Source organism: Oryx dammah, unplaced genomic scaffold (assembly GCF_014754425.2).
Source record: "Oryx dammah isolate SB20612 unplaced genomic scaffold, SCBI_Odam_1.1 HiC_scaffold_12, whole genome shotgun sequence".
Lineage (NCBI taxonomy): Eukaryota > Metazoa > Chordata > Mammalia > Artiodactyla > Bovidae > Oryx > Oryx dammah.
This window is the reverse complement of record NW_024070196.1, coordinates 6,746,307-6,763,350: the sequence shown is the minus strand read 5'-3', so window position 1 is coordinate 6,763,350 and position 17,044 is coordinate 6,746,307.

Here is a 17,044-nt window from a genome sequence, read left to right as displayed (position 1 = left end):
TTTTTTTCCTGATCATTCTTTTCATATAACCTGACAGCTTATTTAAGATGTTCTGATTTGTGGTGAAGTTTTCTTACCTTTTGTGTGTATTTTATTTAGTTACTAAGTAGCCAAGAAAGGGTAAGATCTATCTTAAGCAGGGATGGTCTGGAAGTATTATAGATGGTGAAGAAAAGGAAACCCTTTCTTTACATGGTTGAAGTTTTGAAAGCAAAAGTCACTCAGTTGTATCTGGCTCTTTGGCAAGAATACTGGAGTAGGTTGCCATAACCTTTAGGGATAATCCCAACCCCGGATTGAGCCCAGGTCTCCTGCATTGGAGGCAGAGTCTTTATCATCTGAGCTACCAGGGAAGCCAGGGTGGGTCTCAGATCTCTGAGAGGCTTATTAAAATACTGCAGGGCCTTGCCCCCAGAAGTTCTGATGTTGTAGATCCAGGATGAAGTCTGCAAGTTGGCAGTTTGCAAATTTTCAGGAGACGCTGGTGACAAAGAGCCATACTTAGTGAACCACTGTCCTAAACCGTGCAGTGGGAAGAAGAGAGCTTTATTGCCGTCTAGGTTTTCGTGGGTTTGTCTTTTAAAAATATAAATGCTGTCTTATGTTCTCTAGAGGTAAATCCCCCCTGAAATGGTCAAGCTGAAGTTGGCTAGACAAGTAGAGAAACTGGCTATTGGTATTAAGTGGGCATTTGTCTGCTATCCAGTGTTTACTAGTCACCCTTTCTGTTCTATACCTTCTCCGCTCAAATCTCTTAATTTTTCGTCTCAGTTCAGCTTATGGCCTTGGGAGTAAGAACCTCAGAATTTGCTGTTACTTCCACCCTGCCTCATGCTGGGAAAGACTGAGGGCAAAAAGGAGAAAGGGGGTAGCAGCGGATGAGATAGACACCCATCACTGACTCAATGGACATGAATCCACAAACTCTTTAAGATAGTGAAGGATAGAGATGCTTGGTGTGCTGCAGTCCATGGGGTCGCAGACTCACACAGAAGCATCAGATTCTACCCTGTTCTTGGCTCCATCAGTTCTCACCTTTTTCGTTATTCCTCTGCCAGTCTCAGCATACAAGCAAGTCCTCTGCCCTTCCACATACATCCCTATTCAAGCTTATAGCAAAGCTTGCAAGAGTTAGCCATATTTCTTGCATGTAATTTTACTTTTCTTGTTTGAATCTATTGCAATTGGGCTTTTTTCTCTTTCACACTTTTTTTTACACCCCACTTTTAAGGAAGCTGTTGCTGTTAGAATTAACATGTCATTGCTAAGCCAGTGGTTCATCCTTAGCTTTCATTTTACTTCTGTAACAGTGATAATTGACAGCTGATTTTCTTCTGTGTTTCTTAACTATATTCTGGAATTGGAGCTCAAAGTTTTCCAAATAGTGTTGCTAGCTACTATTTGCTAGTTTGTTTCAGGCCTCAGTGTTGGAGAGCCCTAGTCCTTCTATGTTTATCAATATTCTTTCTAAAAATAGTCTTACTCAATTTCTTGGTTTTAAATAAACTGACTCAGAATTTTACTTCTAGTCTGGACCTTTTTTGAACTCCAGGTTTGTCCCTCCAACTCCCGATTTAATGTCAATAGGCATTTAACATGTCTAAAATTGTATTTCTGGACAACTTCACCCATCCGATTTTACTTTTTACAATTTATTTTCTAAGTAAAATACCTGGCTGCATCGGGTCTTAGTTATGGCATACAGGCTCAGTAATTGAGGTGCACGGACTTAGTTGCTCCATGGCATGTGGGATCCTAGTTTACCAACCAGGGTCAAACCCAGGTTGCCTGCATTGCACAGAGGATTCTTAACCACTGAAAAAGCAGGGAAGTCCCCCCATCCTGTTTTAGAAGTCCTCTGGTCATCTTTGATGATTCACAGTTCATTCAAAAGAAATCTGGCAATCCAGTGGTTAGGCCTCTGCTTTCAGTACCAAGTATACAAGTTTTTAATAAAGAAGAAACAATGGAAAAATTGTTAACCCATAGATTGCCATGAAGTGATGGGACCAGTTGCCATGATCTTTGTTTTTTGCATGTTGGGTTTTAAGCTAGTATTTTCACTCTTCTCTTTGACTTTCATCAAGAGGCTCTTTAATTCCTCTTTGCTTTCTGCCACTAGGGTGGTGTCATCTACATATCTGGGGGTATTGATAATACTCCCCGGAATGTTGATTTCCAGCTTGTGCCTCTTCCAGCCTGGGATGTCACATGATGTACTCTGCATGGAAGTTAAGCAGGGTGACGATATACAGCCTTGACGTACTCCTTTCCCAATTTGGAACCAGTCTGCTGTTCCATGTCTGTTTCTGACTTGACCTGCATACAAGGTTTCTCAGGAGACAGGTAAGGTGGTCTGGTATTCCTGTCTCTTGAAGAGTTTTCCAGTTTGTTGTGATCCATACAGGCAAAGGCTTTAGCATAGTCAGTGAAGCAGAAATTGTGATGTTTTTCCGGAATAGTCTTGCTTTTTCCATGATCTATCGGATGTTGGTAATTTGATCTCTGGTTCCTCTGCCTTTTCTAAAACCAGCTTGAACATCTGGAAGTTCACGCTTCACATACTGTTGAAGCCTGGCTTGGAGAATTTTGAGCATTCGCTAGCGTGTGCAATTGTGCGGTAGTTTGAACAGTCTTTGGCATTGCCCTTCTTTGGGATTGGAATGAAAACTGACCTTTTCATTCCAGTCCTGTGGCCACTGCTGAGTTTTTCATATTTGTTGGCATATTGAGTGCAGCACTTTTCACAGCATCATCTTTCAGGATTTGAAATAGCTCAGGTGGAATTCCATTGCCTCCACTAGTTTTGTTCCTTGTGATGCTTCCTAAGGCCCACTTGATTTCTTCTCAGTCCAGGATGTCTGGCTCTTCGTGAGTGATCACACCATCGTGGTTATCTGGGTCATTCAGATTTTTTTGTATAGTTCTGTGTATTCTTGCCACCTTGTTAATATCTTCTGCTTCTGTCAGGTCCATACCATTTCTGTCCTTTACTGTGCTCCTCTTTGCATGACATGTTCCCTTGGTATCTAACTTTATTGAAGAGATCTCTAGTCTTACATTGTTTTCCTCTATTTCTTTGCATTGTTCACTTAGGAAGACTGTTGAATCTAATCCCTTAAAAAAATTTGTCACTTGCACTGTATAATCTAAGGGGTTTGATTTAGGTCATATCTGAATGATCTAGTGGTTTTCCCTACTTTGTTCAGTTTAAGTCTGAATTTTGCAATAAGGAATTCATGGTCTGAGTCAGTCAGGTCCTGGTCTTGCTCTGACTATAGAGCTTCTCCATCTTTGACTGCAAAGAATATAATCATCAATCTGATTTCAGTATTGACCATCTGGTGATGTCCATGTGTAGAGTCATCTCTTGTGTTGTTGGAAGAGGATGTTTGCTATGACCATGCATGTGTTCTCTTGGCAAAACTCTCTGCCAAGAGAGTTAGCCCTTGCCCTGCTTCATTTTGTACTCCAAGGCCAAACTTGCCTGTTACTCCAGGTTATCTCTTGACTTCCTACTTTTGCATTCTAGTCCCTATGATGAAAAGGACAGGTTTTCAGTGTTCTAGAAGGTGTTGTAGGCATAGAACCATTCAACTTCAGCTTCTTTGGCATTATTGGTTGGGACATAGACTTGAATTACTGTGACATCGAATGGTTTGCCTTGGAAACAAAGATCATTCTGTTGTTTTTGAAATTGCACCCAAGTACTGCATTTCGGATTCCACACTTAAATGGCCCTCAAACATGTGCTTTTACCTCTTAATCAGTAGATCCTGCTGATACATTCATCCTATTAAAAACCCCGTCCTTTAGTCCTTTCCCTGTTGTTTTCCTATAGTTTTTAAACTTCTGGCTGCTAGGAAAATTCCATGTGGACAGCTTTTTTGGGGGGAGGAAGATGGAGTCTGGCTCACTGCTACACTTTCCAGTGCCTTGAAGTTCAGTAGTATTTGAATAAAGGAATGAATGGCATTCCCTTACTGAAGAAGCACATGTTTTCAGTAGGAAACAATTGTAGATTTGGGTCTGAAGTGACAGGTGCTTCCTTTCCAAGGTAGAAGTTGGGAGTTGAGTCTATAGAGTGATCATTCAAGGTGGGGACCAGGAATGGAGAAGTGGTGGCTTGCTGCTTCATGCTGGACATCATCTAGTAAGATTTGGCCAGCAAAGCTCCAGTTTGCTACATCTCTTGAGTAGGGCTTGGCATGGTTCTCATTTAGAAGGGTTCATGTGAAAACGCTTCCAAAAATAATGTTTTCTAAAAAAATGGTTTGGTCTGATAATGTGTTTAAGTTACCTTCCCATGAAGGTGGTTAACATCCATATAATAAAAAAGACTATAAGGGGTGATTGTAAGTTTCTCACTTAGTATCATATATGTGATATGTAGATATTAACAAATGGCCTTTCTCTGCTTGATTGTACCTAGAACTGTTTTGTAACCAGGGATATACATTTGAATCTTCAAAAAGTTACTGAAAGACCTTTATGTCAGGGCATGACTGAAATAGCAAAACTAACTCTTGATTTGAAACTGGCTTTTGCTTTAATGTGTACAGTTGAGCAGCACCGTTAACTTGAGAGCAGGGAAGACTGCCAGGGGAGTATGCTAGATTATTGGACTGAGCCTAATTATACAAGTTCTTAAATGCAGAAGTTTGAGGCAGAAGTGGTTGTAACACAGTGGGAGGACTGCCCAGTGTTGCTCCATCCTCTGAGGATGGAGAAAGGGCCATGGGCCAAGGAAAGAGAAGGGCTTGTCACAGTTGGGAAAGGCAAGGAGGTTCTCAGTGGCACACTGGCTGAGGGAATATCCCACCGTTATCCCACATGGCATGCATAAGCCTCAAAATACCACGACCACCAACTTAGCAGTTTCAAACCTTCCTAGCACACGGCCCACCACATCTATAGTGCTGTGTAAACACTGCTTGTGCACATGGCCAGAGCTTTTCCCTCAGTCCTTACATGGTCTCAGTGCTACAGGGGTATGTTCGTAGTGCCCACTTCAATCCTTAAGCTGACTGCTCTATAGTTTTTTTGTTGAAGGTGCTTTTTTGGTTGATTGCTCAGGAAGTTCATTTTCTGAGTTCTTGTATGTTAATACAGTTATCGTTTGCTTTATATCTGAAAGTCATTTGTATTGGATCTAAAATCCTCAGCTTACTCTTTGAGCATCTTAATTATATGACTTCTATTTTCTTCTGGCATAAAACATTGCTAATGCAAGTCTGATGATAATTTTCTTTCCCTTGCAAGTCACTTTCTGGTTTTGGCCAAAAGCCTGAATAATTTCTTGTTTATTCAAAGTCAAAATAATTTTATAAAATACTTGGTAATAGTCTGATAGAATAGTCTCAGGTATGCAGCGTAGGCATACCTTGGAGATAACTGTGAGTTTGGTTCAAGACCACCTCAATAAAGTGAATAATACAACAGAGTGAGTCTCGGGAATTTTTTGGTTTCCCAGTGCATGTAAAAGTTATATCATCTGTTAAGTGTACAATAGCCCTGTCTTAAAAAAAAATGCATACATTAATTAAAAATACTTTATTGCTAAAAAATGCTGAACATCATATGAATCTTTAGTGATTCATTGTCTTGCTGGTAGAGGGTTTGAAGTACTGCAAGAATTGCCAAAGTGATACAGGTGGGAAATGATCAAATGTTGGGAAAATGGCACTGGTTAAACTGCTTGACACAAAGTGCACTCAAACTGAATGGTTTCTCTACACTCTAGTTTCAAGAAGAATTTTTGTAGTATAAACTGCCTACAGTAGTTGTTAGCATTTCTCCTTTCTTTTTTTTTTTTTTTTTAACAGGACTTGTCTATAATTTTCTGGCAGCTGTTGTCTCTTAACCATCCATGCTCCATGTTCTTGTGTGTTGGGCTGTATTTCTGTAAGACAAGGGTTGGCTAATTACTCCCCATGGTATAGATATGGCCAGTTTCTGTTTTTGAATAGCCTACAAGCTAAGAATGGCCTTCCAGTTTTTAGTATGGCTGAAAATATTTCACTATGTGGGAACATTATGTGAAATCCAGATTCCAGCATCCATAAGTAACGTTCTGTTGGAACCCGCTCACGTTCTTGTCTTCCTGTATTGTCAGCTGCTGCGTATTGCATACAGCGGCAGAGTTGACGTGCAGCGGAGCATGCATGGTACTCCTCAGTTTGCAGTCTGCTGCAATTGCAGTGACTGACCTACAGCTCCACAATTTGAGTGCCACGCCTATCACGTATAAGAAAACCTCTTCAAAGATGGCAGTATATAAAATCTCAATTACAAATCAATAGTAACAGGTGAATCAATTTTTTTTTCTTGCATGTACAGATGAACCTTTATTTAAAATAGTACTTCATATAAAAGGGACAACCATCAAGTGTTCAAATTGTGAAGAAATAGTTGGAAACCTGGACTGCAAGCTGCCAGGTGAATTGCTTTTTAATGATGGAGGATCACTAACAACCCTAATTAGGTGGGCTATTACACCCCACCACAAAGAAGGATCTGTATTACAGAAAAAGCTACTCAATGAGCATCATAGTTGGACTTCGTTAACAGAAGTTTTAGAGATTTTCCTCTCCTAATGCTTACATAGCAAGGAAGTGAAAGTCGCTCAGTTAACTGGTTAACACTAATACCACTAAACATGAGGTCGACTGCCTGAAAGGAGGCTTGACTTCTTGATGGATGCTCTGGGAACTGGAGACAATTTATCCATCAGTAAAGAGACCTACTTGGTCAGGTAAAAATAGTGTTCTCTGGGATGCGTCAGCAGCAGAAACTCTTGGAAAATTGTTTCCCACCCCAGTATCTGAAGCATAGCTGCTGCTTCAAAGGGACCCTCACTTCAGAGTCCCTTGACTACCTGGACCCGAGTCATGGTAGCTCAGCTAAGTTAAAAGGTAGTGGTATGCACTGTGCTGCTGTGGCTGTTTAGCACCAGCTATGCAGAGGCAAAGAGAATGTGGTCTCTGCTCAGCAGATCTGGTCATGCAGAGTCCTATGCTGACTGGGGCTTTTGCTCATGGCATACTCAATCTGGCTTGCCACTTGAAAGACTATTCAGACCAATTAAAACACTTGTCTTAAAGGCTGTATGTTGTGGGAACAAGTTGTGGTTCCTGGTTAGACTGAGTTACTCAGGTAGTGAAGCGAAAGTCGCTCAGTTGTGTCCAACTCTGCGACCTCATGGATTATAAACAGTCCACAGAGTTCTCCAGGCCAGAATACTGGAGTGGGTAGCCTTCCCTTCTCCAGGGGATCTTCCCAACCCAGGGGTCAAACCCAAGTCTTCCACATTACAGGCGAATTCTTTACCAGCTGAGCCACCAGGGAAACCCTCCTCAGGTAGATGTCTGCAAAGGGCCAGTTCTCTGATAGGGCCCAGTAACACCAGCACTCAGACTGCCCTTGTACACGGCTGCATGTCCACTGCCACGGGCTGTGCGTCCTCATGCACGACAGGCTCGTGACTCCTGCCAGGTTGGTCGGTGTGTCTTGAGGGGCCACATCACACAGGCCGACTCCTGACAGGCTGCACCAGTCCTTTGGCCACCTTTCCAGGCAGCTGCTGGTGCCCCGGCACTACTGAGGCACTTTTAGGTTACAGTGTTGCTGTCTCAGTCCAATCAGCTGACTGGCCACACAGCTGCAGCACTTGAAACTAAAATGCCATATGGATCAAGTGCCTAGTTTTCTGGACCACTTACAGTCTCACTAAGGGGCACTTTCTGTTGCAAAGGCCACCTGGCAAATTTGATATTTATTTAACAGCTGCCTGCTCTCCATGGATAGCTTAGCATCAGTTCAGTTCAGTTCAGTTGCTCAGTCGTGTCCGACTCTGCAACCCAATGAATCACAGCACGCCTGGCTTCCCTGTCCATCACCAACTCCCGGAGTTCACTCAAACTCCTGTCCATCAAGTCAGTGATGCCATCCAGCCGTCTCATCCTCTTGTCGTCCCCCTTTCCTCCTGCCCCCAATCCCTTCCAGCATCAGTCTTTTCCAATGAGTCAACTCTTCGCATGAGGTGGCCAAAGTACTGGAGTTGCAGCTTTAGCATCATTCCTTCCAAAGAAATCCCAGGGCTGATCTCCTTCAGAATGGACTGGTTGGATCTCCTTGCAGTCCAAGGGACTCTCAGGAGTCTTCTCCAACACCACAGTTCAAAAGCATCAATTCCTCAGCACTCAGCTTTCTTCACAGTCCAACTCTCACATCCATACATGACCACAGGAAAAACCATAGCCTTGACTAGAGGGACCTTTGTTGGCAAAGTAATGTCTCTGCTTCTCAATAAACTATCTAGGTGGGTCATAACTTTTCTTCAAAGGAGTAAGCATCTTTTAATTTCAAGGCTGTAGTCACCATCTGCAGTGATTTTGGAGCCCCCCAAAATAAAGTCTGACACTGTTTCCACTGTTTCCCCATCTATTTCCCATGAAGTGATGGGACCAGATGTCATGATCTTCGTTTTCTAAATGTTGAGCTTTAAGCCAACTTTTTCACTCTCCACTTTCACTCTCCTCAAGAGGCTTTTTAGTTCCTCTTCACTTTCTGCCATAAGGGTGGTGTCATCTGCATATCTGAGGTTATTGATATTTCTCCCGGCAATCTTGATTCCAGTTTGTGCTTCCTCCAGCCCAGTGTTTCTCATGATGTACTCTGCATATAAGTTAAATAAGCAGGGTGACAATATACAGCCTTGACGTACTCCTTTTCCTATTTGGAACCAGTCGGTTTTTCCATGTCCAGTTCTAACTGTTGCTTCCTGACCTGCATATAGCTTTCTCAAGAGGCAAGTCAGGTGGTCTGGTATTCCCATCTCTTTCAGAATTTTCCACAGTTTATTGTGATCCACACAGTCAGAAGCTTTGGCATAGTCAATAAAGCAGAAATAGATGTTTTTCTGGAACTCTCTTCCTTTTTCGATGATCCAGTGGATGTTGGCAATTTGATCTCTGGTTCCTCTGCCTTTTCTAAATCCAGCTTGAACCTCTGGAAGTTCACGGTTCACCTATTGCTGAAGCCTGGCTTGGAGAATTTTGAGCATTACTTTATTAGTGTGTGAGATGAGTGCAATTGTGCGGTAGTTTGAGCATTCTTTGGGATTGCCTTTCTTTGGGACTGGAATGAAAACTGACCTTTTCCAGTCCTGTAGCTACTGCTGAGTTTTCCAAATTTGCTGGCATACTGAGTGCAGCACTTTCACAGCATCATATTTTAGGATTTGAAAGAGCTCAACTGGAATTCCATCACCTCCACTAGCTTTGTTCGTGGTGATGCTTTCTAAGGCCCACTTGACTTCACATTCCAGGATGTCTGGCTCTAGGTGAGGGATCACACCATCGTGATTATCTTGGTCGTGAAGATCTTTTTTGTACAGCTCTTCTGTGTATTCTTGCCACCTCTTCTTAATATCTGCTGCTTCTGTTAGGTCCATACCATTTCTGTCCTTTATCGAGCCCATCTTTGCATGAAATTGTTCCCTTGGTATCTCTAAGCTTAGCGTAGCTAAGAATTAAAAAGCTTTTTGACTACTCCCCTCCTCCAGTTCTACATACCTACATACCTGGGTCATAGACTATGGCAATGCCGCTAAAAGGATCATCTCATCTTGGTTGCCTCCTGGGTGATAATCAGAAAGTCTGGGTGAAAGTACCTGGAGAAAATATGAAATTATAGGTACAGATTTTGTGGCAGTGGAGGGAAGACACCAACCTTGACACCTGGGAAGGAAACGAGGGAGGGGAGGGGAGTAATCAGTGCACCACGTCCGGAGATCATCCTTTCTCAGCTGTGGGCCTACCGATATTTCAGGCTGGATAGTTCATAGTTGTGAGGGACTGTCCCGTGCCGTGTGGGATGCTTAGCAGTACTGCTGGCCCATACCCACTAGATGCCAGGAGCATCTTTCCCCAATTTGTGACAGAAATGTTTTCAGACACTGTCAAATGTCCTGTGGGGCACAATTTCCCACAGTTGAGAACAACTACCCTAGATCCGGGCTTCCCTGACTGTTCAGTTGGGAAACAATCCGCCTGCAGTGTGGGAGACCGCGGTTCGATTCCTGAGTCGGGAAGATCCCCTGGAGAGGGGATAGGCCACCCACTCCAGTGTTCTTGGGCTTCCCTGGTGGCTCAGCTGGTAAAGAATTCGCCTGCAGTGTGGGAGACCTGGGTTTGACCCCTGGGTTGGGACAATCCCCTGGAGAAGGGAAAGGCTACCCACTCCAGCATTCTGGCCTGGAGAATTCCATGGACAGTCTATGGGGTTCCAAAGAGTCGGACATGACTGAGCCACTTTCACTTGCTCACCCTTGATCTAAAACTGCTATCTGGATCAAGTGCGTGCCTGCTCAGTGGCTAAGTCATGTCTGACTCTTTGTGACCCCATGGGCTGTAGCCCGCCAGGCTCCTCTGTCCATGAGATTTACCAGGGAAAAATACTGGAGTCGGTTGCCATTGCCTTCTCCAGGGGATCTTTCCGACCCAGGGATCGAACCCATATCTCCTGCATCTTCTGCACTGCAAGCAGATTCTTCACCCACTGAACCGCCTGGGATCAAGGGGCAGTTGCAGCTAACAATCTGACTTGCCACTGGGCTTGTCATAAACAGGACAATTAATATAGATGGTTGTCCTGTGCCTGGTGCCATCAACAGTAGCTCCCAACTGCAAACATGTACAGATGTACCCAGAATAACACCATCTTGATTAAATCTGCCTGATCACATGCTTTTTTACAATGGAAATATTTAATATTACATTTTCTTCGGGAAAATGTCTATTCAGATCCTCTGCCCATTTAAAAGGTATTACATAGTGATTTGATATTTGCATATATTATGAAATTACCACAATAAGTTACTATCCCCCCAAAATTATTACAATATTGACCATATTCCTTATGCTGTATATTACATTGGTTTATCTACTTTATAATTGGAGGTTTGTACCCTTTAATCTCCTTCACCTATTCTGCTCCACCCCTCCTGGGAAACCACAGAAAACTAGTTTGTGTCTGTAATTCTCTGTGGTTTGTTTCTTATATTCCACTTAAAAGTAAAACCATATGTTTCTCTCTCTCTATTTCACTTAGCATAATACCCTCTAGATCCATCCATGTTGCCACAAATAGCAAGATTTTTTAATGTCTAATATTCCACTATATACACACACACACACACACATACACACACCACATCTTCTTTATCAGTCCTCTATTGTAAAAATGCTGCAATGAACACTGGTACATATATCTCTTCAAATTCGTAAATACCTGGATTATACAGCAGTTCTGTTTTCAAATTCTTCAGGAAACTTCATACTGTTTTCATAGTGGCTGAACCTACTGACAATCCTACCAGCAATGCATGAGGGTTTCCTTTTCTCCACATTCCCAAAACCTATTTGTCTTTTTGATGAAAGCCATTCTGACAGGTGTGAGGTGTGGTTTTGATATGCATTTCCCTAACAGCATTTCATGAGAAACGCTGGGCTGGATGAAGCACAAGCTGAAATCAAAATTGCTAGGAGAAATATCAATAACCTCAGATATGCAGATGACACCACTCTCATGGCAGACAGTGAAGACGAACTAAAGAGCCTCTTGATGAAAGTGAAAGAGGAGAGTGAAAAAGTTGGCTCAAAGCTCAACATTCAGAAAACTAAGATCATGGCATTCGGTCCCATCACTTCATGGCAAATAGATGGAGAAACAATGGAAACAGTGACAGACTTTGTTTTGGGGGCTCCAAAATCACTGCAGATGGTGACTGCAGCCATGAAATTAAAAGATGCTTACTCCTTGGAAGGAAAGTTATGACCAACCTAGATAGCATATTAAAAAGCAGAGACATTGCTTTGCCAACAAAGGTCCCATCTAGTCAAGGCTATTGTTTTTCCAGTAGTCATGTATGGATATGAGAGTTGGACTATAAAGAAAGCCGAATGCAGAAGAATTGATGCTTTTGAACTGTGGTGTTGGAGAAGACTCTTGAGAGTCCCTTGGACTGCAAGGAGATCCATCCAGTCCATCCTAAAGGAGATTGGTCCTGGGTGTTCATTGGAAGGACTGATGCTAAAACTGAAATTCCAATACTTTGGCCACCTGATGCGAAGAGCTGACTCATTTGAAAAGACCCTGATGCTAGGAAAGATTGAGGGCAGGAGGGGAAGGGGACAGAGGATGAGATGGTTGGATGGCATCACCGACTTGATGGATATGAGTTTGGGTAAACTCTGGGAATTGGTGATGGACAGGGAGGCCTGGCGTGCTGTAGTCCATGTAGTTGCAAAGAGTTGGACACAACTGAGCGACTGAACTCAACTGAACAATTAGTGATGCTGAGCATTTTTGCATGTGTCTGTTGGCCATCTGTATGTCTTCTTTGGGAAAGTGTCTATTCAGATCCTCTGCCCATTTAAAAGTTGGCTTATTTGTTTGATGTGTTGTATGAGTTCTGTATATATTTTGAATGCGGTTGTTCATCAGTAGCTATGTCGTGTCCAACTCTTTGCAACCCCATGGTCACATGCCAGGCTTCCCTGTCCTCCACTATCTCCTGGAGTTTGCTCAAATTCATGTCCATTGAGTCGGTGATGCTATCTAACCATCTCATCCTCTGCCGCCCTTTTCTCCTTTTGCTTTCAATCTTTCCCAGCATCAGGGTCTTTTCCAATAAGCTGGCTCTTCACATCAGGTAGCCAAAGTATTGGAGCTTCAGGCTTAGCATCTGTCCTTCCAATGAATATTCAGGGTTGACTTCCTTTAGGATTGATTGGTTTTATCTCCTTGGAAGTCTACAGGACTTTCAGGAGTCTTCTCCAGCACTAGAATTTGAAAGCATTAATTCATCAGTGTTCAGCCTTTTTTATGGTCCAACTCTCACATCCATACACAACTACTGATAAAAACATAGCTTTGACTATACAGACATTTGTTGGCAAAGGGGTGTCTCTGCTTCTTAATACACTGTCTAGGTTTGTCATAGTTTTCCTTCCAAGAAGCAAGTGTCTTCAAGTTTCGTGGCTGCAGTCACCGTTCACAGTGATTTCAGAGCCCAAGAAAAGAAAATCTGTCACTGCTTCTACTTTCTGTCCTATTTGCTATGAAGTGATGTGATCAGATACCATGATCTTAGTTTTCTTAACGTTAAGTTTCAAGCCAGCTTTTTCACTCTCCTCTTTCACCTTCATCAAGAGACTGTTTAGTTCCCCTTTGCTTTCTGCCATTAAAGTGGCATCATCTGCACATCTGAAGTTGATATTCCTCCTGGCAATCTTTATTCCAGTTTGTGATTCATCCAGCTTAGCATTTTGCATGATGTAAAACGGTGACAATATACAACCTTGTTGTACTCCTTTCCCAATTTTGCACAAGTCTGTTGTTCCATGTAAGGTTCTAACTGTTGCTTCTTGACATGCGTACAGGTTTCTCAGGAGACAGGGATATGCCCGTCTCTTTAAGGATTTTCCATAGCTTGTTGTGATCCACACAGTTAAAAGCTTTAGTGCAGTCAATGAAGCAGTAGATTTTTTTTGGAATTTCCTTACTCTATGAGCCAACAAATGTTGGCAATTTGATCTCTGGTTCCTCTGCCTTTTCTAAATCCAGCTTGTATATCTGAAAGTTCTTGGTACATGTACTGTTGAAACCTTGCTTGAAAGAATTTGAGCATAACCTTACTAGCATGGAATATGAGTGCAATTGTCTGGTAGTTTGAACATTCTTTGGCAATGCCCTTCTTTGGAACTGGAATGAAAACTGACCTTTCCTAGTCCTGTGGCATCAGCGGAGTTTTCCAAATTTGCTGGCATATTGAGTGCAGCACTTTCACAGCATCATCTTTTAGGATTTGAAATAGCCCAGTTGGAATTCCATCATCTTCACTAGCTTTGTTCGTAGTAACGCTTCCTAAGGCCCACTTGACTTCGCACTCCATAATGTCTGGCTGTAGATGAGTGACCACTAGACTGGGATAAGCCAGGTTATCCAGTCATTAAGACCTTTTTTATATAGTTCTGTGTATTCTTGCTACCTCTTCTTATTCTCTTCTGCTTCTGTTAGGTCCTTACTGTTTCTGGTAAGGACCAGATATTTTGGATTATTTTCCTATTCAGTAGGCTATCTTTTTGTTTTGTTCATGGTTTCCTTTGCTGTGCAAAAGCTTTTTAGATTGATGTTGTCCTATTTATTTTGGCTTGCTTGAGGAGATGCATCCAAAAAAATACTGCTAAGACCAACATCAAAGAGCATACTGTTTTCCTCTAAGAGAAATTTTATGGTGTCAGGTCTCACATTTAGGTCTTTAATCCACTTTGAATTTATTTTTGTATACGGAGTAAGAACGTAGTCCAGGTTGTTTTGCATTTAGCTGTCCAGGTTTCCCGACACTATTTATTGAAGACGTTATCTTTTCCCCATTGTATTGTTGCTTACTTTGACTTAAATTAATTGTCCACTTAAGTGTGGGTTTATTTCTGGGCTGTCTATTCTGTTCCATTGACCTATGTGTCCGTTTTTGTGCCAATTCCATACTGTTTTGATGACTATAGCTTTGAAAGTAGTTTGAAATTGGGCAGTGTTAAACCTCTAGCTTTGTTCTTCTTTCTCCAGATTGTTTTGATTAGAGTATTTTGTGTTTACATACAAATTTTAGAATTATTTTTTTCTAGCTCTGTGAAAGATGCCTTTGGTATTTTGATAGGGAATGTGCTGAACCTGCAGATTGTCTTGGATTGTATGATCATTTTAACAATATGAATTCTTCCAATCTGTGAGCATGGTATATATTTCAATTTGTGTCATCATTTTCTGCCATCAATGTCTTATAGTTTCCAGACTATAAGTCTTTTACCTCTTTGGTTAGATTTATTCCTAGGTATTTTATTCCTCTTGATGCAACTGCAAATAGTATTGTTTTCTTAATTTCTCTGATAGTTCATTATTCATGTATTGAAATACAACAGATTTCTGTAATATTAATTTTGTATCCTGCAACTTAACTGATTTCATATATTAGTCCTAACACATTTTTGGTTGTCTTTTAATGATTTTTCATATATAACATCATGTCATCTGCAGACAGGTTTACTGTTTCCTTTCTAATTTGGGTTTCTTTTATGTCTTTTTAAAATTTATTTTTATTTATTTATTTCTGATTGCTGTGGCTAGGACTTACAATACATTAAGATTGTCAGTCAATTCCTGCTAAAAAAAGAGAGACAGAGGCTTCCTTGGTGCTCCAGTGAATAAGAATCCACCTGCCAATGCAGGAGACACAGGTTTGATCCCTGGTCCAAGGAAGAACCCACATGCCTTGGGGCAACTAGGCCCCTGCACCACCGCTGCTGAGCCCGCACTCGGAGCCCGGGAGCCAGCGCTGCTGAGAAGCCAGCGCTGAGCCTACGCGCCTGCAGTCTAGTCCACAACAAGAGAAGCCACTGCAGTGAGAAGCCCAGGCACCTCAACAAAGAGTGGCCCCTGCTTGCTGCAACTGGAGAAAGCCTGTGGGCAGCAACAAAGACTCAGCCCAGCCGATAAATACATACATTAATTTTTTAAAAACAGGACAGAAAACCAGTGGGTAATTCTCCTTTCTGAATAATGAATCTGAATTATTCTCTTGAAAAAAATTTCATTGAGTTATTGCCTAAGTATTTGAAGATAAATAATCCATGGTATACATACAATTAAGATTCCTTAAAAATAAATCCAGAATGTGGCCCAGACTCAAATATAAACTTATTATACGTTTATAAGCAATTGAGTTGATCTATTAGAGTCCAAAATACTAAAACAACATTTTGCGCTCCATGTATATAAAAATCTCAGTTTAAGACTGCTCTGCTATTGCCAAGAGCACAGCCCTACAGACGCAGATCTTTTCAAGATCTGACATTCCAGGCATTCAAATACTTCCTACTACACAGAAAAAGGAGTCCCCATTCATGGATCAGTCCATGTTTGAGTTTTTAGGTAACATCAATATAAATAGCCTACATAAAAATTGAGAAGCCCAGCACAAATCTTTATTCCTTCTTCAAAGAAATAAATTCAAGGTTTTACTCTCTGTAACTTATTCTAGCCATAAGTATTATATTCAAGAAGTTATAGTCTTTTCTATAATAAACCAATTCTACTTGTTTAACTACTAAAAAGAAATGTATCACTTTAGCACAACAAATATAAAAAGTTCTGAATCAAGACTCAGTAGATACGTTTTGCTTTAGGCTCTGCCATACCTGTATGACCTTAGGCAAATCATTTAACCTCTGCAGGTTGAGCTCTGACCTGCAGATTTCTGTGGTTTAACAGGATCAGACTGCAATTAGGTAAAAGGCCCCTAGATGGTGGTAGTGTTCTGAGTTAGGCTTTCTATTTCTCCTCTACCCCATAATTACAGTGAAGTATAAAGGAGTAGGTTAGAAAATTATTTCCTATTAAGTTCTGAAAAAATTCACTGCTAAGGATTCAATTAATGACATTCAAAATAGCACTGAATTATGAATCATATGGTCCAGTTACATTTGATATTAATTAAAAGGAATATACCACTAATGATTATATTAATACCATATATCTCTTTGTAATTAGCCTATATCATCAGTATTTCTCTGGGTATATTTATCTAAGCTTAAGAAGCTGAACAAAAACTAAACAATTATTGTTAAGAGTAATGATGCATAACAACCCTATAGAAAAATAAAATTTTTTTCAAACACCAGTTCTAACAAATTCTGATAAATGTACTGATCTTTTTCATAATGAATATTTCAGACTATTAAAACCCTGTGATTTCCATGAGCACAAATGACATTAATCTCCCCCCCAGTCATATAAGCTAGAGCATCTTTTAAAGAAATCTGCGGTCTTTTAGTGTTCAAAAGGGTAAGAATAACATGACTTCTCTAGTTTAACCCACCAAAGAAAAAAGATTTGGAGATCCTAGTTTGCAGTGGCTTGGATGAACAATATTAGGTTTACAACTAAAATTCCTGAAAAGAGCAAGAATACATTTCTATTTCTC